We start from the raw sequence: 25,151 nt of genomic DNA, 5'->3' as shown, positions 1-25,151 counted from the left end.
GGATTCAATGCAGGTAACAGAGCCTGGAGATCAATCCCAGTGGCTAAAAGTAGCAGCTTTGGTCAGTTTTAATCACAGAATCATTAAGGTAGGAAAAGACCTCCAAGATCATTGAATCCAACCTGGGGTCTCCCAGCTGACATGGACTGCTACTTCACAACTGCCCAGCTCTCCCCTAGGTATTGTCAGGCAGTCCCCACTGCCTGACCTGTGAAGATTGCTCAAGTACCCCAGGGGACCAGATACCACAGGGTGGGCAGCGTCTGGAGCTCTGCAATGTACATATTGACACTGCTGACAGGACATGTAGGTATTGTGATGTGAAACTAATGACTACCCCTATAGCTGGGGAAATAAAAACCATACTTTTGTCAAGTTACTCACTACTGAGTAGATAAGATCTTTAGATCTAGGTAAAAAAAAACAAATGGGGGGTATTAATTACAGCTCTTCTCAACATTTATAAAATAAGAAAAAAATGCAGCAACTTTAATAATACAGAGGCAGTAGTAAAAAGACACTGAATTAAGGAAAACCAGAACAATTTCAATATATCTTGCTCTGTGAAAGACCTCAAAAATTATTTCTTTTCATTTTTGTAATGAGAAATTCTAGAACATGCCTTCAGCTCAGCATCTGAAAAGCCTGTGGATTTCAGGCTAGTCTTCCCGAGGGGGCCTGCCCTCTCTTCACAACTGCACACCCCTTCTGAGAGCCACCTTAACACACAGCACACAGTGATGTCATCCCTAACCTGTTTTCACTGGAGACACCTTCATAAAAATCTGGACTATTCAAGTCTGAAAAATGACTTCTCAATTATTTTGACTCAGCCAGAGGCACTAGATCTTTCTTAGACTTTGCTGAATCAAGCAGGTTCTGGGCTTATACACTGTAATTTTGGAGGTACACTTGTTCTCCAAAACATTTTTTCCAAAGACTGAAGTCCTGAATTTTTTTCAAGCTACAGCTCCTAATAAATGGCTGACTTTCTCTATGACTTTTTTCAAGATATGGTTTGCTAGAAAAATACATGTGTGAAATTTTGGACAGATTGCTTGAGTTTGGGGAAAACTAGCAAAGGAGAAAATCGATCTTAGTTACACAAATGCTACTGTGTACAGAAACTCCTGTCTCTGCAACAGGAACAAGAAATGGTGGTTTAAGATCCTGAAAGAACTGCAGAAGGAGAAGCTAATGAAATGTGGATTTGGAACATTTACTCATTCTAAACCTGCTGGAAAGAAAATGAAATGAAAGGACCTGTATTTTACACAATCAGTTGGAAATATCATTCTCCCACAAGAGAAAAGCTTATGGATCAGGCATTGTATACTCACAGAACTGTGGTTATCCAGAAAAAATACAAGCATTTTTTAAATTTGATATATTTCATAACTGGAGCTCTGAGGAAACTTTGGTACAGAATGAGAAAAACTGCATGTAAAATTAATGGAAAATGAAGATTTGTTAGATCCCATTAACCTGCTCGCTGCCAGTAAGTGGCTCATACCAAAGACTTGCCGATGACTTTGGCCTCCAGTCTGGAAATAACAAATCAAAGAACTTTGGTTATCTGCTCATTATTCCAGAAGGTAAAAAAAAAAAATTAAAGATGAAGCTCATTTACCATTTTACATTCCTAATGTCTCATCTGTTTTTTCCATTTCTTAGCCCCATTTACCTTCTTTAGGCATCTACTGCCTTTAAGCAGTTGCCACCTTTCTTTCCTTCTCTTCTCTGGTTTTTCATTGCTTCATTAAATTAAATGCCTGAAATGTTTCTATATCCTTTGTTTCTGCTTCCTAAAACTTGTTGGCATCCTTCTCCTCTTAGGATGCATGAGTTGGGCACGATAGCTTGAAGACACTGCACAAGAGTACAAAGCTAGTCATATTGTGTGCTGTGTACCAAGCATTTGCATACACAGCATCAATTTGTACTAGCATTTTTGGCTGCCATCTCTTTTCAAATTCATGCATGCTGTTTTCTGTCATCTTTCTGCACCTTTCAGCATTTTTCCTCTCATTTTTTATTTTTTTTTATCCTGAATGTATGTTAGATTACTAGGGGTAATCTTCAGTTGAATCCAGCTTTCAAATCTCTCTAAATCCCTTTTATTCTATCTCTACCTATCCTTATGGCAGTAAGCTAGTACTTGATTGGGTTATTATAGTACAAATTTATGTGCACTATGACCTGCAGGCTTTCAATTATGTGCTGTTTACTTTCTCATTAATAAGGTGACCAGTTTGAGAGGAAGTTCTTTTATCCAGAGTGATTTCAGATTTTTTTTCCAGATAATACCTTGTGAAATAGGATGATTAATACTAAAGTAAATTTAAAAATATCTGTTGAATTGCTTCAAGCAAAGAAAACTTTCTGGCCAGTATTTGGTCTTCAGCAGTTCATGTATCGTCTAGTATGGGGATCACTGGAACTGTATTTCGATTAATTCACTGACTTCTCAAAATGTTTTATTCCACAATTTGCTGGAAGAAAAGCAAAAAGATCAACTAAAATGAAGTTTTACTCATGAATTAAAAGGGGTAGAATCTGTTTCTTACATGATTTTTTTTTCCTTCCCTTAATTCCTAAAAGGTTCTTTTTCACAGAGTATTTCCAAAGAGTATTCGTTCCTTGTCTGAAGGTCATGGTAGCATTTATTTTTATTAACTTGTTAAGTAATTTACTTTTATCCTAGTTTTACCCTAGCTATTTATACCTCTCAACTTACACTAATATTTTAGTTTACCTGAGACAAATTTTGAATCTACTTATGTCAAAGTGAAATATGCCACTCTTTAACTGGAATAAGAGCACCTGCTTTTTTGCTTTCGTTTCTGTAAATTGGCTTTATGTTGCTAGTGAAAGCAACAGACATTACTTAGTGGAAAGCACACAGGGCCAGTTACCATGGTTCAGCTGGCATGAAGTAACGTGCTTACCTGCAGTAATTCAATCATGCTCAATTATAGGGCCACATCATCAATTTTATTGCTAGGACTTTCAAGAATAGATGAAGCCTACAGCTTGTGTAACTCTAGGAGGTGATTGCCATAAGATATGATCAAGATCAGCTGGATTGTATGCATTCATATTTTCAAATGTATTTGCGTAGTTTTTCTCTGTACCTAATATTTCAAATTTTTTGATGTATATTCTTACTGATGACAGGATTGATACCACTGTAAGTTATCTCAGTTGACTTTTGAAACATTATTAATTTCATGTCTTCCTTATTTATGAATAGACCTGTTTTCTTCTCTCTGGTAAGCTTCTAAAAATTGTTGTACTGCTTTTGTATCTCTGGCACATATTAACTCATTTTGATGTTTTGCTCACAAATATCAATTTTTCACTGCAAACCTGCAAAATTCATCACCAATCCACTGAAAATCTGATAACATTTTCAGGAGAGATAAGATCCTGTTTTCAGTGACTCAGCTCCCATAGGATGTCATATTATCAAAACATAAACAGTTACAATTAGTAGTACAAATTCAGTTTCTTCCCTGAGATCAGGAGAGCTAAGAGTCTAGTCTGCTAAGTTCTGATGAAGCCTTTAATTTCTATTGGGTTTCTATGCAAAAGTAAGCAATGGTGTTGATTTTTTTCCATAGAATCATAGAATATCTCAAGTTGAAATAGACCCATAAGGATCATTGAGTCCAACTCCCTATTCCTCACAGGGCTAAGCTTCTTCTGTAATTTTTTTAGGAGTGCTCGAATACCATTCTGAAAAGAAAGCCTCTAAGAGAATGCTTACCTGATGAACAGGGTGATATTTCTTCTCATATCTGAAATGATGCTTCCTGCAAAACTGTACTCATTTTTATAAGGGTTATAGGTTCTCAGTCATATTCCTTTACATTTGTTGGTGATGACCATCACCTTATGTGACTCAGTGCAGATGCTGAAGGGTTTCAGGGGATCTTGGTGATCATGTTGGCTATTCAGAAGGACTGGAGAGGCTTCAAAATTTCCCTCAAACTCCCTCTGAAAATATTAGGAAGTCCCTGTCCCACATATAGAGCAATACACATAATTTGGGTACTTTTAACTTCCTCTTAAGCCCGTGATGTGTATGCCTGTTCTAAACCACTTTTCTCTGCCAGAAGGGAGACTCATCAACTCTGAAATTTTTACAGGTAGCAGGAAGAAACTGGAAGGTTCAGAAATGGCAAGAACAGGAACAGGTATTATTATTTTCCAAAATGCACTTACGGGAGGTCAAGGCTTCAGATAGACCCCATCCCTAGGCTTAGGCTTCAGCTTATGGTTGCAGAAAATGTTCAGCAACACCACCACAGGTGCTGGTGCTCCACAGCACTGAGCTCGTCCTGACTTCCAGACAAAAAAGGACAAACAGGAATGAACTTATTCCACCCATATCTTCTGCCATGCAGCCTGTATCCCATTGATTTGGACTGTCAAGCAGTGCTAAATGGTTTGGAGCTGATCTTCCAGCTTGACGCTCCCTGTCAATACAAGTCCATTGATGCTGAGGCACAAAACAACAGGTTTCATCCTATGTCTGCAGTCTGCTTTGTGTACTGAGAACTCATTTGTGGTTGGTTTTGGTTGGTTGGTTGGTTGGCTGATTGGGTTGGGGTTTTTTGTTTGCTTTTGATTTGGCTTTGTTGGGAGGTTTGGAGTTGGTTGGTTGGTTGGTTGGTTTTGGGGAGGAATGCAAAACCTTTATTTCTATTTACTTCTCCTGCAGATTGTAATTCGGGGGATCAATGTGGTTAAAAAAGCAAGGAGATAACTGAGTTATCATTCTTTGACTAAGGAGTTTCCATTCAGTTTGCACTGAAGATTATTGTAATATAATTACAGTGGGGTTTGCGTCTCAAGAGAGCTTGACAAGTACCTTTTTAAGTCAAAATTTATCAAGGCTAGCAACAGGAATTTAAAGTTCAACTATGAAAAATTTTTAAAGTCGGTTACTGAGGGACACATACATATTGCCTCTGTTGTCAATTCACTGAGTGAATTGAAGCTTTTCTGTCTTCTGAAGTGGAATCTTAGAAAGAGATTCTAGACTGGAATTAATTTTTTTTAAACATAATTTGTTCATAATGGTGTGATTAGACTTTTTACTTTTAATTTAAACATAACAAAAATTCTTGCTAGTAGTTAAGTAGCTTTACATTAACAGCTTCACTTGTGGGAAAAATACAATTTCATTAATTTAGTATTTCACCCAGAAAAAAAAGTCCAAGTGGGTGAGATAATTTCCCTAGAGTCTTTGTCCTGTTGTATGTACTGTAGGCTGAAATATTTTCCTGTTTTCTATTGTTGCCCATCATTTGATATTTGGCCCAGAGGCATGCCAAGCTTAGTGCCTGTCTTCAAACCCTGTGGAGAGATAACTGCTGTATCATACTCTTTTGAAGCTGAGTACATACCCTTCCTAACAAATAGAACTGCTGTATACCAGCCAGATGGTCCTGGGTATTACCCAGACATGATGAAATTTGTCTCTTTCTCAGGTTATGCCTTTTCCTCCCAGACACATTTGTCTTACTCCAGTGATACACAAGCTGCTTTACCAACTGCATTGACTGAGATGGTGTTTGGATACACAGATGAGAAGCTTGGCCAAAGGGCTTCCTGCTTCTCTGAGCAGAGCCACTTATGGGAAAAATTCCTTCACTGGTGGAACTTGGACTTTTCCAGGGAATTGAAATAACATCAGAAATGTGTGCTCTAAGACCACTTCTTCCTGGCTTTTGCTGTGGTCTTGCCATGCTTTTCACCTTTCTTTTATTTCTTCATTGTTTCCACTGTTATCCATCTTCTCTTCCATTCCCTCCCCAGTCATAGTAGTTCAATCATGCTAAAATAAGGCTCACAGCTTAATTGAAGTTCACAGCTGCCTTTCATTGTAAGACAATGTGGTCTTACTACTGAGTATGGTAGGACCCCAAAGCCACTTCTCCAGAGAGGGTAGGTAAAAGTAAATCAAAGTATCATCAACCTATCATTATTAAATTGATAGTTTCCTTCCCAGGTGATAATATATCTATAGCTTCTGTCAGTCCTTCTGTCTTTCAGTCCTCTAGAGAGGACTGAAGAGGGGTTATATTCCTCCAGAGGGGTTATAGCTTTGATGGAAAAGAGTCAATTCAGGTTCATCACCAAACTAGGAAGGTTTTTTTGTTTACCTATGAAGCGAGGACAACCCTGTGAAACATATCAAAACACCCAAATGGGAAGATTTCTATTGTGATTGTTCTCTATTAGGACATGGACATTATCAGACTCTTTCTTTGCCCTCTATCTCCTCGACCTTTCAGCAGCCTGTCTGGAAGCCTCCTTTGTATACATACCCTTAGATATACATATCTTTAGGACTCTGTGAGGAATCTTCATTCTCTCTTAAAGGTTATTTTAGACATTTTTTTCTTCATTTCCAAGTTAGAATAAAAGCAAATATCTGAGCACCTGAGTGTTCCAAACCCTCTTTCTGCTTAATTCTAATACTGGCAGTTTGAAGGTGATTAATAAATTGTTGGAGCTCTCCCAGAAATTGATATACATAGCAGCATATGGATGAGTCTATATTACCATCATCTCCCTTTATAGTCAATAAAGAGAAATAGGCACTTTTGGCTTATGATTCATCTGATCTTTTCCAGCGGTCCCCTTAGGAAGAGATGGCTTGTACCCTGTAAGTGCTTATTTCTCTCTGCTGAGAAGGCATAAAATCTAGGCAACTGTCTCAGACTTTAATGCATTTACTGTAGGCATCCATGGAGAAGAGTGATGAACGCCAAAGGAATAGGACTCTGATAAGTTTCTGGAGGAGAACCTCTTGTGGACAGCACATCAGTCCTGGAAAAAAACAAAGAACTGGTATAAAATTGCTTCTTATTTTTCAGCAAGTCCTTACATAATGAATCTGCTCCAAAGAAAGTAGACTGACTTCTGTTTGCCTTTTGTAACCAATTTCTTACATAGGCATTTTTGGAGGAAGATTTCCAGTTATTTTCTGAGACTTGACATGATTCTTGGCTTATTACACCTAAAACCTGCCCTTCTTTTGAACTTAGATCCTGTTGTCCTGGTTTTAGCTGATATAGAGTTCATTTTCTTCCTAGCAGCTGGTACAGCAGTGTGTTTTGGATTCAGTATGAGAATAATGTTGATAACACTCTAATGTTTTGGTTGTTGCTAAGTAGTGTTTACCCTAAGTCAAGGACTTTTCAGTTTCCCATGCTCTGTCAGTGAGGAGCTGCACAAGCTGCACAAGTTGCCTTGAGCACAGCTGAGACAGCTGACCCAAATTAGCCAAAGGAATATTCCATACCATGGAATGTCTTGCTCAGTATACAAACTGTGGGGACTTGGTCAGGAGGCGATGATCGCTGCTTGGAGACAGGCTGGGCATTGGTCAGTGAGTGGTAAGCAACTGTATTTTGCATCACTTTTGATGGGTTTTTGGGTTTTATTTCTCACTCTCTCTTCTCATTTTTTATTATTATTAATTAATATTAGTATAATTTTACTTACTTTCAATTATTAAACTGCTGTACCTCAAGCCATGAGTTTGGGATTTTTTTATTTTTTTTTCTAATTCTCCTTCCTATCCCACCATGGGGGAGGGTGTGAAGAAGTAGATGATGGTATTTAGTTGTGGGCTGGAGTTAAACCAAGATATGTATCTATCACAACACAGAGGGATCCTTAGGCAAACTCATGCAATTGAAAGCATTATATCCACTTGCTTTCTCATTACCTCTATAAAAATCATAAATGAAAAAGTAGACGTCCATTGCTTGTCCTTCCTGCTGACAACCTCAATACCCTCAAACTGTTCTCCTCTCACTTATATTTTTTTGTACTTTTCCACCACGTCCTCCGTTTCAGCTAGGTTCCAAACCATCACACCATTGCAAATGCTCCCCACCAGCTCCCCACCACCATTAGCGTGGCCCATTGTCCTTAAAGAATCAGATTCATGTGGCTGATCTATTCCAAAGACATACCTTACCCACCCCAATTATAAAGATTCAGTTTCTTAGTCTGACATCTGTCATTTCACCCATATTTTTGGCCACAGCTGAGATATATGCCAGTCTGGCCATTATGAATCTGATGAACCTAAGAAATATGATTTCCTGTAACCATGATATCCCTGAGAGGGTACATGATTTGGGGGTAATAAGTGCCACACTAGTTTCAATACATATAGTGGCATTTGGTACCAGTGGAGGCTCGGTCAACATTCTTTTCAGCACAGGATGAGGCATGCCTCATTTAAAAAACAGCTAAGATAGCTGACTCGGTTTTGATTAATTCTTCTCATTTTCTCCTTTTTTTCTTGTCAGTTTACCTGAGACTGAACACATCTATTTCTGTCTTTCCATAGCATAGAGTTACTCCTCTCTACTGCCACCAACATCCCCCCTCCCCCACCCTGTCCTCCACCCCTGATTTATTTCAGTGCGAAAAGGCAACATGATCTCTCTTTGACATGGAAATTGTTCTCATAGTTATTTTTATTGATTAACTGAATAGACAAGAACATGAAGCCCACATATGCCCAGCGCCTGACAATCTCTTACTATTCCAGTCACAGAAAACAGTAGCAATCTAAGATATAATGACTCCAACTACCTTATCTCCCTCTAAGTTGCACCAGAAAAAGCCCTCTCATTTAAAAACTAATGCAGGACTGGGAAGAGTTTTTTTCCTCCACTGTGTAGGGCAATGTGCAATGTGTGACTCATACTCCAGTGTTGCAACGAAAGCTTTGCACAACAGAAGTAACTTGTGCACAACTTTCAGCAAATGGGTAACCTCCCACAGATCCTATATGGAGTTTTCGTGATTCATGTAGGTATTTGAATGAGTACGACTGGAATAGAGGAGTACCCTGAGACACTGCTCCCAGAAGTGTTTTCACATTTCTGTGTTGAGAGGGGATCTTATCAACGTATAGAACTGTCTGAAAGTAGGGTGTGAAGGATGGAGCCAGGCTCTTCTCAGTGATGCCAAGCAATAGGACAAGAGGCAACAGGCAGAAATTGATGCACAGGAAGTTCCACCTGAATACAAGGATGAACTTTTTTCTGTGTGGGTGACCACACACTGGAACACATTGTCAAGAGAAGTTGTGGAGTCTCCCTCACTGGAGATATTCAAGAACTACCTGAATGCAATTCTGTGTGATGTGTTCTGGGATGATCCTGCTTGAGCAGGGATGCTGGACCAGATGACCCACTGTTGTGCCTTCTAACCTTATCCATTCTGTGATTCTCTTTAAAACCTAGTGGCCCAAGCATAGGGCCAGAAGCACACTGAGAAGAGTAATTGTGATTCCTCCCACCACCCACAGGCTAAAGAGTCAGTCTGTGTCTTCCTCAGGCCATCAGGCCCTGCCTATGGTTCAGTTCCAGTTTTATGATTACTATGACACATTCAAAAGGTGTGAATATAGTACCTATCTTCTTGGGCTTGAAATGGGGATATTCTATGTCCTGGGCATGTGCTCCAGACCACTGACCTAAAGGTAGCTGCTAAACTGACCCTTGTAAAAGTACCTTATCAACAAGAAAGGTATTTCAGAGAACATGATTCAGGCTGACCACGGTATATATATATCAGGACAAGTCAATGTGGCAACTGGACCCGCATGGAGGTACTGATTGATGTGAGACTTCTCAAAGGCATGTAAGAGCAGGGGAGATTCTGGACAGCTTGCTCAGGCTCAGAGACATAAAATGTTACAATTGCAAATTTTAAGGAGAATTTAGCCCAGCTGTATACACCACCTTTAAAGCTTGAGGTAATTTCTGTGTACTGTGGCTGTTATATTGCAACCTATTTCACTTATATTCCGTTCACCAGCTAAAGAATACATTGCATAGAAACTTTCCCTCTTACTTGAAGAATAAGACTCCAGTTCCGGTCTCTGGTTAGGACTTTGTTCCAGATCCCACATACCTTTGCTTTCAGTAAATAATGCCATTAACAATGTGAATTTGTAAGCCTTTCATTCCTGTCACTGATACTTGCAAAGTCTCTTCTCAGCTATACAAAAGACCCCTTTCGTTTTTTCTCCACGTGAGGGTACTTATATACTGTAATCAAACCACGTCTTGGTTTTCTTTTTGATAGCTAAACAGATTGAGCTCTTAAAGCCCTTTATGTTGACAGAAAAAGTATATTTTTCTGTGCACTGGTTGTTCCCATGTGGCACTCTCAAATCTAAGGACAGTCCACGCCTAAAACTGACAAAGCAGCGTGTTCAGAATATTTTGGGCAGTCATCTACTTTTGGTTCTCTGTCTTCTCTTATAAACAGGTAGGTAAATAAAAAGACATTTTAAATTAAAACATATTTTGAAGTCCTTGTGTCTTCTGGCAGGCAGCAGCGAAGCTACTGCTTTATTTGAATGTTTTTTAAATAGTTTTACACCTCTATCAGTCATTTCTACTCAAATGAGATGAAAGTAATCTGTCTCAAATTCTGATTTCAGTCAATGCTGCATTCATTTGTAACACACTGCTGATGCAATGTTAGAAAATGAGCCTTTTCATTTATTTATTCCACCTTGTTCATTTCAGCATATATTGCAAGAATTTGACAGGCTGTATTCTAAAACTAGAATTTTTAAAGTGGAGCCAAGATTAGGTCACTTGAAAGCTGCTGCCATTTCAGGATATCTTCCAGGTTTCTCTTCCTATTAGTATGTGTATGTTTCATATCTGGGTTTTTGGTTTGGTTTTGGTTTTTTTATCTTTAATATATTAGTCAGCACATTTTTGGGGGTTAAGGCTCCTCTTACTTTATCCCTACATTTCCAACATCTGGTTTGGGTTGGTCTCAAATTCCTCTGTTCAATATCTTTCAGTTCTTTATCTCAGAGCATAATGAATTGTGGTTTACCCTTTCACCTCAATAATACAACCTGATCTCTACTGATGGCAAATGATAGTCATACCTTCTATAAAGCTCCAACACCAGTCTCACTTAAAAGAGAAGTTACTTTAAAAAAATTAAAGTCTAATGCAAGTATGATTTTGCAGCCAGCTTTATTTCTATTTCAAACTTTCTAAGAGACCATTAGTTTTGGTAATATTTAGTCAAAGATTTTCAAGAAAAATCTGATCTGCTGAGACACTGAGACAGTGAAATGTAACACCAGGAGTCAAGAAAGTGCAACAAAATCATTTTTGCTAAAGCGCGTCTGAATGTAAAAGAAAACGTGAAGTATTACTCTACCACATGGTAAGCTGAAGTTGTAGGTTGAGTTTGTATGCCCTGTCAGCATGGTTAAATACTCTAACCTGACCTAGAATTCCCTCTAGCCCAGTTTTCTGGTCATTGAAAGTTCTCAGAAACTGAAAATATTGCCAATATAGTAAAAATAAAATATATTCTCTCATTCTTGTTCTATGAGGGTAACAACAGTTAGTCTGTTTTATAATTTTTTTCCATCAGTGACAATAAAAACTTTTATTGTTTTTCAGCTCATTCTGGGCACAAAGTTCCCGACTGGGGAGCCAAATAATAAAATCCTTCCATCCTGGCTTGGGGGCTCAGTTGGAAATGGCTGGGCAAGAATCCCTGGATGTGGCTTAATATTAGACAGCTGTAGATGACCACCCTAAATGGAAAGAAGTTTAAAGTAGCAGTCACATTGTCCATGGAAAGATGTCGAATCTTCATCCTACAGAGGCATATGTTTCTGTAGACTGCAGGAAAAGAAATTGCTCCTGTCTGGTTAATTAAAATGGTTGAGGGTTCGTTGGAGTTTTTTTTACAGCTGGGGTAGCCATCTGAATTCCCTTTCCATGATTCATGGGAGTTGTAACAATGTCTTTGAGGACTGATCAGTGGCAGTGACATTCTCTGTGTCAGTATTGCTGCAATTTTTTTAAATGAGCAACATTTTCTGGTGAAATATAAATGCAAATATGCTGTTTCCTTTTTTTGTGCTCTAGATGTAAAAGAATCACTTAATTAAGCTAATTAGGATGAATAAATCCCTAGACCATGAGTGTGCTCTCAGTTCAATTCCTTAGGAAACTGCAAGGTAACTGAGACAGGTTAACATGGTCACTATTTAGTATAATGCTGCAGAGAAGTGAGAGCAATGGAAAAAACCTCCCAGGACAGCATCTCACATGAATTAGACTGGAATTATTTCAAGAAAAACTCCCCATAATGATCAAACAGAGTTGATTTGCACTCATATTTTCTTCTTCTTGTGCTTGCATATTAGTGCCTTTCCTATTATTGCTTTGGTTTGATTTCTGTCCATCTTTTATTGTATGATGATTGCTTTTCCAATAAATCTTATCTGCATGAAGGTCTGAAGCTACCAAAGTACTTATAAAAGACCACAAGCTACTAGGTAAACAAAAGTCTACAGCAAAATACCCCTGAACTCTGGGAAGAAGTTTGTTGTTACCTTGCACTGAGCTTTGGCAAATGACTTTATTTTCTCCTCTTCTCTCCACTTTCATGCATGCTGCTTGGAGTCCTTGGTTTCCTGGACTATGTTACTCCATACAGCTTCTGTAAATGAGATGGAGTTCGTAGAAGGAGGAACTTCAGGCAGATCCACAATCACATTACTTCAGCAGCACAGCTTGATGTACTCAGCAAATGAAATATAGTCTTCGCTGGTGGTAGAAGACAAAACTTAGCTTCCACCAAAATGCCGTAATTTGCCCTAATGTTCTTTCGTCTCGGTCTTCCTAGTGATCAGTAGACTAGCCGTCAAGGATCCATGCTGTGTCGAAAGGAAGCATACAGAGTTCAAAGCTCTTTAGCCTTAATGCAAAGCTCTCATTAAGAAACAAATGCACTATTTGATATTGTAAAGTTATGGGCAATGCCAAAATGCAATAGCTATGAGAAATACCACAGATAAAAAAACCTTGTCCTTCCAACAGTCTAAATTTAAATCCTACTTTGGTGTCTCCAAGAAAGATCCCAAATATTGGTGAAAAACATGTACTCGCTTCTCAGGTACAAAAGGCAGAAGGGCCAGGATGGACATCTTTCTTAAGGTCAGATTTTGTTGTGTTTGTACAGGCAGGTTTGCATTATAATTTCTATTCAGTCTTACAGATTTCCCAAGGAAAATTTCAGGAGTGGAAGGTAACTGATAGAAGAGAAATAGGTTTTATTGACAAGGTCTAATTAAAACCACAGACAAATGAACACACAAGTTCACAGAAAGAGAATTGACTTTTGACACTTGTACGAGGGACAGTAGCTGGGTTTCATTTTGCCTTTTGTCCTTTGTCTGCTGGAAGCTTCATTAGAACATTTAAGGTGCTGCAACCTGTTTCATTTCAGTATCATATTTCATCTCTTGGTAAAGTATTTATACTAATTTAATGAAGAACAGAAAAGACAGGTAATGATAAACATGAACCTATTTCAAGTGGGTCTTTTGTATGAATTTCCCCCAAAATGTTCACCTTTAATAATTGCCCTTAGTTATCCGTACGGTAACAGTACCCTTATGTCTGATGAGCTATTGTGGCAAATGACAATCATTCAGCTTCATTTTGTCTTCCTAGTTTAAATCTCTTTGAATTTAACTCACTGAAGAATCACTCCAAAGATTTTAATCATCCCCAGAATCTACATATTAGCCAAATGGTTCCATATAACTTTAACTTTGCAAAAATTAGAAAATGTATTCCCAGGACTATGCAATGACCTACAGTTGATTGTTTCCTTGGATATACAATTTTTAAGCTTGGGGTCATTTTTCATCAAAAAAACCCCAACAAAAACACAGGACAGTGGATGGATTGTTGTAAGATTTTTCCTTTTTTGTGTGAATCTACAGATTCACCAGTCTCTTTCATTAAACTAATAGAATTGACACACATCTACAGAAAGGGCACAGAATGAGTTAAGGGAGAGTTTTACATCGTTTCTCCAAATATCAAAACGTTTAAGTCAGCTGCAATGAAACATTGTTAAATCTCAGGTCATTTGAATGTTAAAGTAAAATATTCCCTTTAGAAATTTCACAGTTATTAGCCTTGAGTTACCAGTGATGAATGTTTCTGGAGCTGTAAAATTTCTTCAGACCCAAGAGCACATTTTAGCCTAGTTTATTGTGGTCTTTCTGTCTCCTTGAAGAGGGACGATCATTACTGATTAGCTGCGCTAATGCAGTGCAGTGTAATAACTACATACACCAGTGTCCACTTTGCTCAGATCTGAATTTGGAAAAAAAAGTGTTATTTCATACTACCAGATCCTGAGTGGATATAAAACTTGAGAGACTGATGGAAATAGGCTTTCAAAAGCAAATACAAGCTGTTCTCAATTCTGCTTTAGCATTCAACATGTTTGTATGGATGAACATACCGGGTCCATGGATACATTTCTCCTTTCTTGATTGCAGAATGCAAATAATTTTCGTGTCATTGGGATTACACTAAAGCTTCTAGTTGGGTTTACACAGTAAGTAATTCCTTTACACATTGTCATAGATGTTATTAACTGGCTTGAGAAAGGTTTTAATTCCTTTTAATGTTGCCATAGTCTCTCATAGCTGGAGAAAGGTCCTTTTTCCTCTCAGAAATATGTTCTTGTTTGGGCAGAGGATTACGATATTTCTCATGACGTTTTATTAAGATATTTATGTTCTCACAGGTCTGCTCTAACATACTTGATCTGTCCCACCTTTCATGTCCTCACTCTACCTGGCTATTTAGACCATTTCCAACCCCAGACATTTTCTCCTCTACAGCAGTTAGCAGATTATTTCTCATCACGTTAGCTAAAAATCACAACCACTTCTCCTCCTCACAAGCATGTCAGCCACACCCTTCCTTTGCAAAACATAAGTTCTGGGAGCCCTTTATCCCTGTGTTGTTCAAGTGAATATACTGAGTGACAAAGTGGCTACTCTGCTGTACCTTACTTAGCTGCTTCCAATTCCCAACAGTTTTACTTAATAGCTCATCTACAATCTCTGTTGGAAGCACTGGAGTAATGCGATATCCATGTGTCTGCCATAGCACTCTAAATCATAATGAAAAACATAATATTAATAGAAAAGGAAGGTTTTCAACTGTAATTGATTTCCATTACAATACTTACATGATCAAAACACAGGATGTGGTGCGAGCTTACTTGAAAATTATGACAAAGGCAGGATAGAACTAATATTTCTCAGTGGAAGAAAAGCCAGTAGCTCTCCATACATAATACCTGGTATTTTCATGTCCATGTAGGCATATGTTACATGGACACTGACAATAGACAGGTACTAGATACTTTTCCCTTGTTTTCTCTGGAAAGATAAATCTAGGCAGGTTGGCAGATTTATTTATTGTTATTTTTCTGTTGTCTAACAATGGTGATATCGTGGCTATAATGTGACATTACTCAAATGTAGAGAATAAATGAACATGAAGAGATCATTGCAGATCTCATCTGCAAACAGAAGGAGCCTGGAAAAGCTTAATACGTTATCGAGTAGCAAGCGGTGGAATCACAGAGCCAGCAGATGTAAAAGATTCATTGTACGAGATCCTCATCTCTTGGATGTGGCATGCTCTTGAAACCAAATAAAAACATTAGTATGCAAAAATGGTGATGAAAATCTAAACAAAACTGTGCTCAAAACAAACTTGATTTGGGATTATACCTTTCCACAGAGATTTTATTTGTTTGTTTGTGTTAGTGGCACTTGAATACTTTTAGTACATTTAATTTAGATTTATTAATATATTTAATTCATACAAAATAAATACTTATAACTGAGACCATATTTCTCCATAACAATAAAACAGAAAAAAATAAAACCAAAATACAGTCGGCTAAAGTGAAACATTGCTAAAGTGGAATTATTTCATTATATATTAAGATACATTTTTTAAATCAGAGGGGTATATGCTTTCACATGCAGGCTCTAAATTTGCTTAGTCATGCATAGCCAAAAGTATGTGTGGGCAAATTTGTACCTACAAATTGTTTAGGTAGCCCTCTGATTAGCCAGCTTCTACAGACAAAAGCATGCAGCTTGCACTAATTCACTTGCTCTATAATTGTTCCCTTGAAAATTTGTCCAAGTAGCCATCAAATCATATTTATCAGGCCTTAAATAATTCATATTTACCAACTGTTATCTCATTAACAATTAACAAACATTTACTAAATGCAAATTATATTGTAGCTTGGATTATGGATTCAAAACAAGTAGTTTAATTATGATGATTGGGCAAGTTTTTTTCAGCAATAAGTGAACAGGAAAGTCCCATTCTCTTTTGCACATCTCTGGGTAAGCGTGTTGCTGCTGATTTTCAGCTACCTGCTATTTAATCTGTAACTCTCCAGAGAGTTCTTTCTATTATTACAAGAGAGTCACTTAACATCATGTGAGGTAGCAGATGAGTACTGAAGAATCTGTGAAGGAAATGTCCAGGAATATGTGAGAAATGAAGGAATAGGAAGCATTGCTTATAAATGGAAAGCTAGGAATTGGAGATAATTTTGGACAGAAAGTAGCACATAACACAGTCAATAAGTGTATTTCAAAGTGATCATCTTTACAGCAGCATGAGCATATTGCCTACACAGGGCCTCATCTTGGTGTTGTTAGCCCTAAGGTAGCAGAGCGTTTTGAAATGCAAGGTTTTACTTCATCCTTAATCTACAGTTGAAGGTCCACACAAGGAAAGGCGGCTCTTGTGCCACTATCCAACTCCCTCTTTGTACTGCTCTAGTACTGCCCAACACTCTCCTGAGCCACTTCAGCAAACTAAGTGAATTTTTGAGATGGTTTTCTGCTGGAATAGCATACATGATTTGCTCTGTAAAGGAACAGACAGGACCAGAAGCAACAGTACAATAGGAGAACTTGCAGAGTTAATAGTTAAATAGATGGAGGTCACAAAACAACCTAAGCCAAATTCTCAGCTTCCACTCAAAAAGGTGTTTCTGCCCTATCCCATTTCCAATCACACATCCCCAGCACTTCACCAATGTGAACATGACTTATATGCTGCAGTGCTAAAACCCAATCCAACAACAGCAGCAAACAATTAATTTCCAGCCAGCTCAGCATTCTGGCAGACATTTTCTTGGAAGATATCGAACTGCTTGTAACATTTCTCCTGCTACCGTTAGTGTTAAATGTTAAGGAGGTGACAAGGTGAGGTTACATAGGTCCAAAATTCAGATCTACAGAGATGAGAGCAGCCCTGTCAGCAGCAATACAGATTTAGACTCCAATCATAAAAAAACCCAAACCCAACATTAGGGTCAGAAGTGCCAGAGATCAAGCTTAGAATTGTAGTCACTGAAATGAACAGTTGAACCAGGTCAAGGCCCTGGCCCAGACACAGAAGCAGTTTGAACCCAGGCTTTCAGATTGTGCTGCCAATTTATGCACAGTGAAGGTATGGGTGTACATGATTCACCCATTGAAAATAACTCTACAAAATAGATTTTGCACTTAATCTGTAATAACCTGCCTATTACAGTATCAATCAACGGAAGAGATATTTTGCATTTCAGTTATTTGTTCCACCTTTCCGTTTTAGCCTAACAACCTGCATGTACACTTACATCATCCTCTGACCTGCAGCCACAGGGAGGCAAATCACCAAGTGTCAACTAGATGCTAGAATTTGATTTCCATGTGAAATCCCGTATTATGATATGAACCCATAAAATACTCATGAAATTAAGAAAAAAAAAAACCAAATCTTTATTTCGAAAATACTAAAATGATCATTTGTTTCAAATTAAACTTCTCAGAGCTGCTGCATCAGATGCTGTCTTTCAGCTTTGTCAAGCCATCTAGGAATGATCATGACTTATAACAAAAATCTAAATTGAGACAGTTTAGCTTAGAAAGAGGAGCCTGAGGGAGGATGTGACAAAAATTTTCAGACAGAAAAGGTTACTGAAAGGGTGAAGAACCAGTGCTCTGTGACCATAGTAGGCAAGACAAGAAGTCTGATGTAATACCATAGGAACATGTGTCCGTTCTAGGAACAGGTTAAAAATGGACTCACCTGTTTGGGGAAGCTTGAGGTTCTTTATGAACATAGGAGATGAACATCTGTCAGTAAGTATCACTGATGTGCCTATGACAAAGAGATTGCACTAGCTGAGCCAGCAAAGTCTCTTCCAGACATATGAATTTGCTCAACAATGAACTGAACCCATCTGAGCTGCTTGGTGCGCAGCAGGAATTAGTGCTCTGTGGGATGGCGGTACTCTGGACAGGGTCCCTGGCTGCCTAGCAGTGCCATCCCCATGATGGAAATCCACTGAAGGAAGCATTGGGTTGGACAGCAAAGAGAGGTGTGAGGCATCCTAAGTGGAATAATTCAGTGAAATTACAATCTCCATTCAAAACCCAATAACACCCTCAGACAGTGAGTTCTCACCCAGTTTGGTCTATGTTGTGTGTCACTTTGAAAATCTAGTTTTTCAGACTAAAGTACTTTTTTTTTTTTGTCACAAGGTCCAAAGGTTAAACTATTTACATTTTAATTGACCAGTATTCCACAATGGCATCAATAAGGCTGAGAGGTGTTTGTTCTAGCAGAAAAGTGGATAGCAACCAGAGCCTCCTACAATGCAAGGACACACACTCTGCCACTGATGCTGGCCCTGGAAGCATTCAGTTTCTGAAAGTCATTGAAAGACTGTTTTTGGAAGTGAATGGGAGTTCAGTCTTGTTTAAAAAGAGTCTTTCCAGCTGAGAGATTATGTCATTCTTGTGAAGGATGGTGTGTTGCTCTGACAACATGTACTTGCAGGAATAAGCTGAGAATCGTAGCAAAAGAGAGCTCATCACAGCCTCTTATCTCTGCAGAGGTGCCAATGCAGTTCAAGCACAGTTTGCGTAGCTTGGTTTCTCCTGCTGTTCCCAAGTTTAGGGTGCAAAGTTACGACAAAAAACACCATTGAGACTTTATGTACTTCAGGGAGAAGTGTCCCAAATTTGTTATCCAGTAGATTAGCTGGTGTGTTGATTTAACTGACGCAATACAGCAGTTGAAATTTCCATTTGCATTGGAATGCCAGTGGGATCAATCTGGGGCATGCGTTGCCTTTGGGTTTCTTGGGAGAGAGATGTGAAAGCTCTGTGCTGCTGGGAATGCTGTGGCCAATGAAAAGATGAAAAAGAAAACAAAAGCTATTTTCTACACTTATTTCCATGATTGAGGTTGGGGTGAAGAGATATGTCCTTCTGTTTTCCATCACTAAGTTTACTAGCTGACAAGAATTAAGTGATTTCCACCATTTTCTGCACTTCTTTCACTTGGAATAGGCCTCTGACTAACTCTTACCTCCACATTCATCATGTTTGAAGGAAGGTGCTTTCCTTTGACAGGAGGTGCATTTCTTTGCTGCAGTTTGAGGTAAGAAGGTCAAATAATGGAACAAGACTGTCATTCTTTCAGCTGAAAGGCTGCTGAGAATTGCCCTTGAACGGACAGAAAGGAATATTGTTTTCTTCTTCAGAAGATGTATGCAAGAAGTTTATGATGTTCTTTTTGCAGCATACCTTTCCATTTTGTTTTTTTTCTGCACCACCCTTTCCTCAACTAACAGTAGTGTTGCGTGTTTGACTGTGGTGATGCATGTCCACCCCACTAAGATTAGGGGAAATATATGTCTTTATTATTTTGCCTCATTCTTTCTGGCTCAGTAGACATGCTCCCTTCTTCCTTCAGCATTCTCCATGTCTATATTAAGATTTCTCATTTAGAATACACGAGGGCAGAAATTAATTGGGGGTTACAGGTGATTTGTTCAGTGAGTAATTCCTAAAAGCCTACTAGCAGTTAAAGTGGCCCTCATTATACTAACATGAGTGTTGCAGCTAGGAGAATCTATTTCCATTTAGGAAAGATAGGTCTAAATCCAAATCCTCTTGGAAGCTTTCCAAAGTTTATAATGAAAAGTTGTGTGCAGAGACAAAAAGGAAATTGATGCCTTAGCCGAAAATGTCCAGGAAATATGCCAACCTTTGTTGCCTTATTTCTTGACACTTTCAGAAAATCCACTTATCTAGGAGGCTGTTTCCCTGTCCTGAAGCAGTTCTGCTTTTCAGAACATTGACTTTCTATCGAGGTGGTGTTCTCTGTCCTAGAGCCTCCAGGATTACCCTCAGAAATATTTCAAAGGATACAAGCCCCTTATGTGCTAACCAGATTTAACGAGGTGTCATATTTGTGAGAATAGGCAAGTAGTTCCAACTTCTTCTCTCATTTTTTCTGTTTTGTGACTTTTTCAGTAGCACAAGATACTGATACATAAAACAAAAGATACCTTGATGTATTGGGTTGACCAGCATGGATGCCAGGTACCCGCTAAGGCCGCTGTCTCACTCCCCTCTGCAACTGGACGGAGGAGAGAAAATACAACAAAGGGTCCATGAGTTTAGATAAGGACTAGGAGAGATGACTCACCAATTACCATCACAGGCAAAACAGACTCAAAGTGGGGATATTAATTAAATTTATTAGTAACAGAATCAGAGTAGGATAATGAGAAGTAAAATAAATCTTAAAAACACCTTCCCCCCTTCCACTCACTCCTTCCCAAGTTCTAACTCCTCTCCCCAGATGGCACCAGGAGATAGGGAATGGGAGTTATGGTCAGTTCACCACAGATCGTTCCTGTTGCTGCTCAGAGAGAAGAGTCCTTCCCCTGTTCCCTGTGGGGTCCCTTCCACAGGAGGCAGTCCTTCACCAACTTGTCTAGCATGAGTCTATCCCATGGACAACAGACCTTCACAAACTGCTGCTACGTGGGTCGCTTTTCCACGGGGTGCAGTTCTTCAGGCACAGGCTGCTCCAATGTGGGTCCCCCACAGGGTCACAAGTCCTACCATGAAAACCTGCTCCAGCATGGGCTCCTTTCTCTACAGGTCAGTAGGTCCCTGCCAGGACCCTGCTCCATCTTGGGCCTCCCACAGGGTCACAGCTTCCTTCAGGCATCCACCTGCTCCAGCATGGGTCTCCTCCATGAGCTGCAGGTGTGTCTCTGCATCCCCATGGTCCTCCATGGGCTGTAGGGGCACAGCTGCTCCACCATGGTCTGCTCCACAGGCTACAGGGGGACCTCAGCTCTGGTGCCTGAAGCACCTCCTCCTTCTCCTCCTGTACTGACCTTGGTGTCTGCAGAGTTGTTTATGTCCTCACTCTGCTCTTCCCTGGCTGCAATTTCATCTGCCCAATAATTTTTTTTTCCCTCCTAAATATGTTGTTACGGAGCCATTACTGTAATTCCCAGTTGGCTTGGCCTTGGCCAACGGTAGGTCCATCCTGGAGCTGCTTGGCATCGGTTCTATCAGATATAGGGGAAGTTTTTGGCATGTTCTTGCAGAAGCCACCTCTGTAACCCTCCTGCTACCAAAACTTGGCCACACACACCCAATACAGTTGCTTATAATTATAGCTATTTCAAAAAAACAGATTAAAATCACCTGTTCTTATATATTGTTGCAAATATTTTTCACAGATCTCATGTCAACATATTAATTCTATTTGCCTGTTTCTGAAAGTCCATGAACTGCTCACAGGGAGGAACAGAAATGTGTCATGACCAGTTTGATGCTGTCTGAACAAGTGCACAGCAGGAGCTCTCCACTTTTAAGCTCATGGTGTAATACTTCTGAGGCACATTATTTTAGGATGTCTGCTCCTTCATGCAACCACTTTCCATGAAGTGTGTCAAATTTGACTATCTTTGAGACATCTTTGTAAAAGATAATTGAAATTATGCCAGCAGATTTGAAAGATATTAGAAGACGATAAGCAGACAAATGGATGGAGAAAATTATTCCTTAAGCCTTTTTTCCTAAGGAAATTAGGCTAAAATCAGGCTATTTTCTTTAATTTGGCAAAATAAAGTCATATTTTAATCTCAATAACTACTTTAGAAAAACTTGGCAAAGTCTGAAATGTCCATGTAGACTTATCTTCATGTGACAGTGTTTGGAGTCGTGACTACTGTCTATGTAAGGATTTATCTCACAGTGTGTAAAAGTTGTCATGGCAACAGTTCTCTGCAAATAATTATATGAATAATAAATGAAAGATTTTATGAGCATACATTAGGGCTGTAGTTCTCATATAGCCATCTTTTGCTGCACAGATTGAAGAAAAGGGTCACACAGTTTTTCTTGGTGTGTATATTTATTTGCCTTGCTCAAGCAATTAGGATCTTTGCTTTAGGAGGTGAATACTAAAAATTACTAATCCAAAAGATAAACATTGGCCAAACCCCATCGAAGAAATAATAAAATTTATGTTTCTTAAAGCCAGAGGTCAAAAGCACTGGTTCTGAGTCTTTCCTAAAACCATGAAGCAAATTAAAAGCTGCCTTAATAAGACTCCTGGGATTCCACCTGTACAGACAAATTCCCAGGTGAAGAACCACCAGAGAGCTGCCTTAATGTCTTTCTTTATACCCCAGACAGAGACCATGACCAATGAAAAGGTTGCACAACTAATGAATTTGCCCTCCTTGATCTCTGGCTATCTTAATCCAGCACATGCTGGTTAAAGCTACTATAAATTAACTCGCTCCCCACCTTGTTCTGATCTTTCTTCAAGTACAGATCTCTGCTCTTACAAGAGTGAATCTGAGTAATAATGCATATATATTTCACATATTCTCAGGGCCATGTCCTGGAGAGATTCTCCACACAGAGCTCTGATTGAACATGTGCAGGTTTGCCTACAAAAGCCCTGAGGAACCAAGTGTTTTATGTTTTCATCAGAAGGTACTAAAGTCTCTTCATTCGAACTATGGGGGTTTTTGTGTGTAGGAGTGCTCTTTAAAACTGAGAAACGAAATGAGTGCTTTGGTAGGAGGGGCAAGCAGAAAACTATTGTTCATCATTTAAAACTAGTGAGGAAGAAAATGTGCATACGTTTATGGGTCATCAGTGATTTTCAGCAGTCTTGGTGAATCATGAGGCATTATTTTCATGTGCAGCCTGACTGGCTAACATTATTCTGTATTATCCTTAGTATTTTGGGTTAATGAAGACATAAACACAAAGCTTGACTCATCAGTTCAACATTTCAGGCAATTTTTAAACATGCTTTCCCTAACTGATTCTTTAAGTCTATCTATAATTATGATAAAGCCTGTTATATTAAATAGGTGGATCACATTTTTGTGTACATACATGTATATTTATACATATATCTATATTTTATATATCTATAATGTCTATATAGAATATATATAAAATGCACAATTAATAGAAACAAAGATTGATCCAGCCAGACTCAGTTATGAATGTCAAATCATATTGATTAAAGTATCTTCTGCTAATGTTCTGAGATTTTTTTTAGACTCCTCTGCGTAAAAATAAAGATCTGCTTTTCAACATGATTTTAAGGTACATGATTTTAAGGTACTAAAGCTGAAAGTGAGTTCTGAGCCAGGATTTTCATAAGCACTGTCCTGAAACCAGTGCCCTCTTTTAAGCCAGGAGACCAACAGCCTAAATATCTCCGTAAAACAAAGTTGGCTGTCTGTCAGAAAAGCAAAATCCCAAAATGCAGGAAGACTGAATTCAGCAGTGTATCTAATTTTAACACATGAAGAATCTCACTGACCTTATATTGTTAGTCTGAACAAACATATGATGGTCCTTTCAAAAACAAGCAGGAGACAATCCAGACTGTTAAGCATTGCTGCAATAACTCTGCCTAGGAAATGGTGGATAATTGCTTTTCTAGTTCAGACTTTTAAATTAAGGAGTTTAAGTGGTCAACCAAGACAGAAAATCATAGCTGACACTAGTAAAGTCTGTATTTTAAACAAACACGTATATCTGATTATCTATAGTCTCCGAAGCTGTGTTCTTTCAGGTGAGCAGCATCCAAAAGTGTAAACCCTTTTAATTAATCACCTTATAATTTCTTCTGGAAGATTCTCAAAACATTCCACCAATGAAGGGTCTAATTCTGTTTGCTATATTTGCTTTGCTGTGTCATATGACAATAAGAGGCCACCTGGATCACGATCCAGGTGGCCCCAAATCAAAAGATATCAAACCCTCCTTGCCCCCATGGAACAATTTTCATCCCTTTAGAACAATGACTAGAATTTCACAAAATACCTGCCTGCAGGATGAGAGGACTTCCAACTGAGAAATATGGTGATATTTCTGGAGTGAAAATGACCAGATGATCCTAGGAAGTGAACCATAATACAGAAGGCAAAAAACACAAATCAACAGTTCTTGATGGTATAATGGGCAAAAAAGTCCTTCTTGTGTCCAATAAAAAAATTGTTTTGTAGGGCATACATAAGACTCACATCACTGACCATAAGACAGTTTACTGTTGCTACAAGCAGATGCTCATGTAATGTCTCTTTGCTAGCTGTGGCTAGCTTTCAGTCCTCCAAAGGAAGTAAATCACCTAATTCTTCTCCATCCTTCCTCAAAGCCAAGTTATATATCTGCAGTAAAACAAACAAACAAACAAATTTCTTCCTGTGCCCTGCAGATGGTCAAGAACCCTCAAATATATTTTCAGTTAAAAGCACTAACAATATGTGGAACAAGCATACATGACCACATCTCTTCAAACTTCACTTGCATCTACGAGCAAAGTCAGCATTGGAAACCTTAATCACAGGCTTGAATTACAGGCCCTGGAATTAAGCTCACCTTATAATAGAAATATTATAATCCATTTTATATTTTGACCCCATTCTCTTCTAACTGGAAACCTGTCCCAGAAATGTGCTCCTTCAATGCTTATAAACTTTCTTCATCTTTGCTTATCCTTTCTTAGCAAGAATCTGCTAGATCCAAAGGTCAGACCAGTATGGTGATCAATGTGCAACAAGGCACAAAGCAAACACAGTAAGTCTTGTCTGAATAGTGATTTGTGTATTTTTGTACTATTCTGAACTGGATTTTTGGGAGGTTACTGCAGCATGAAGCTGCAGCACACTATTTCCCCAGCTCAGTCTCCTGGGCTGGCCTAGCTGGCCATTGAAACTACAATACATAGCAAAAACCCCTCCAGATTCTATCAGTACATTCCCTAAAAACACCACATTGTGAACAAAAATATGTAAACTTCAGAATGAATACCATAGAGTTAATTTTAGCATAAAAATTGCTTCCAGATCCTTTGCTACTTTTCAAATTT

The sequence above is a fragment of the Manacus candei genome, unplaced genomic scaffold (genome assembly GCF_025592945.1).
Source record: "Manacus candei isolate 608988 ecotype Guabito, Panama unplaced genomic scaffold, ASM2559294v1 h1tg000159l, whole genome shotgun sequence".
Classification (NCBI taxonomy): domain Eukaryota; kingdom Metazoa; phylum Chordata; class Aves; order Passeriformes; family Pipridae; genus Manacus; species Manacus candei.
Note: the sequence above shows the minus strand (reverse complement) of the source record.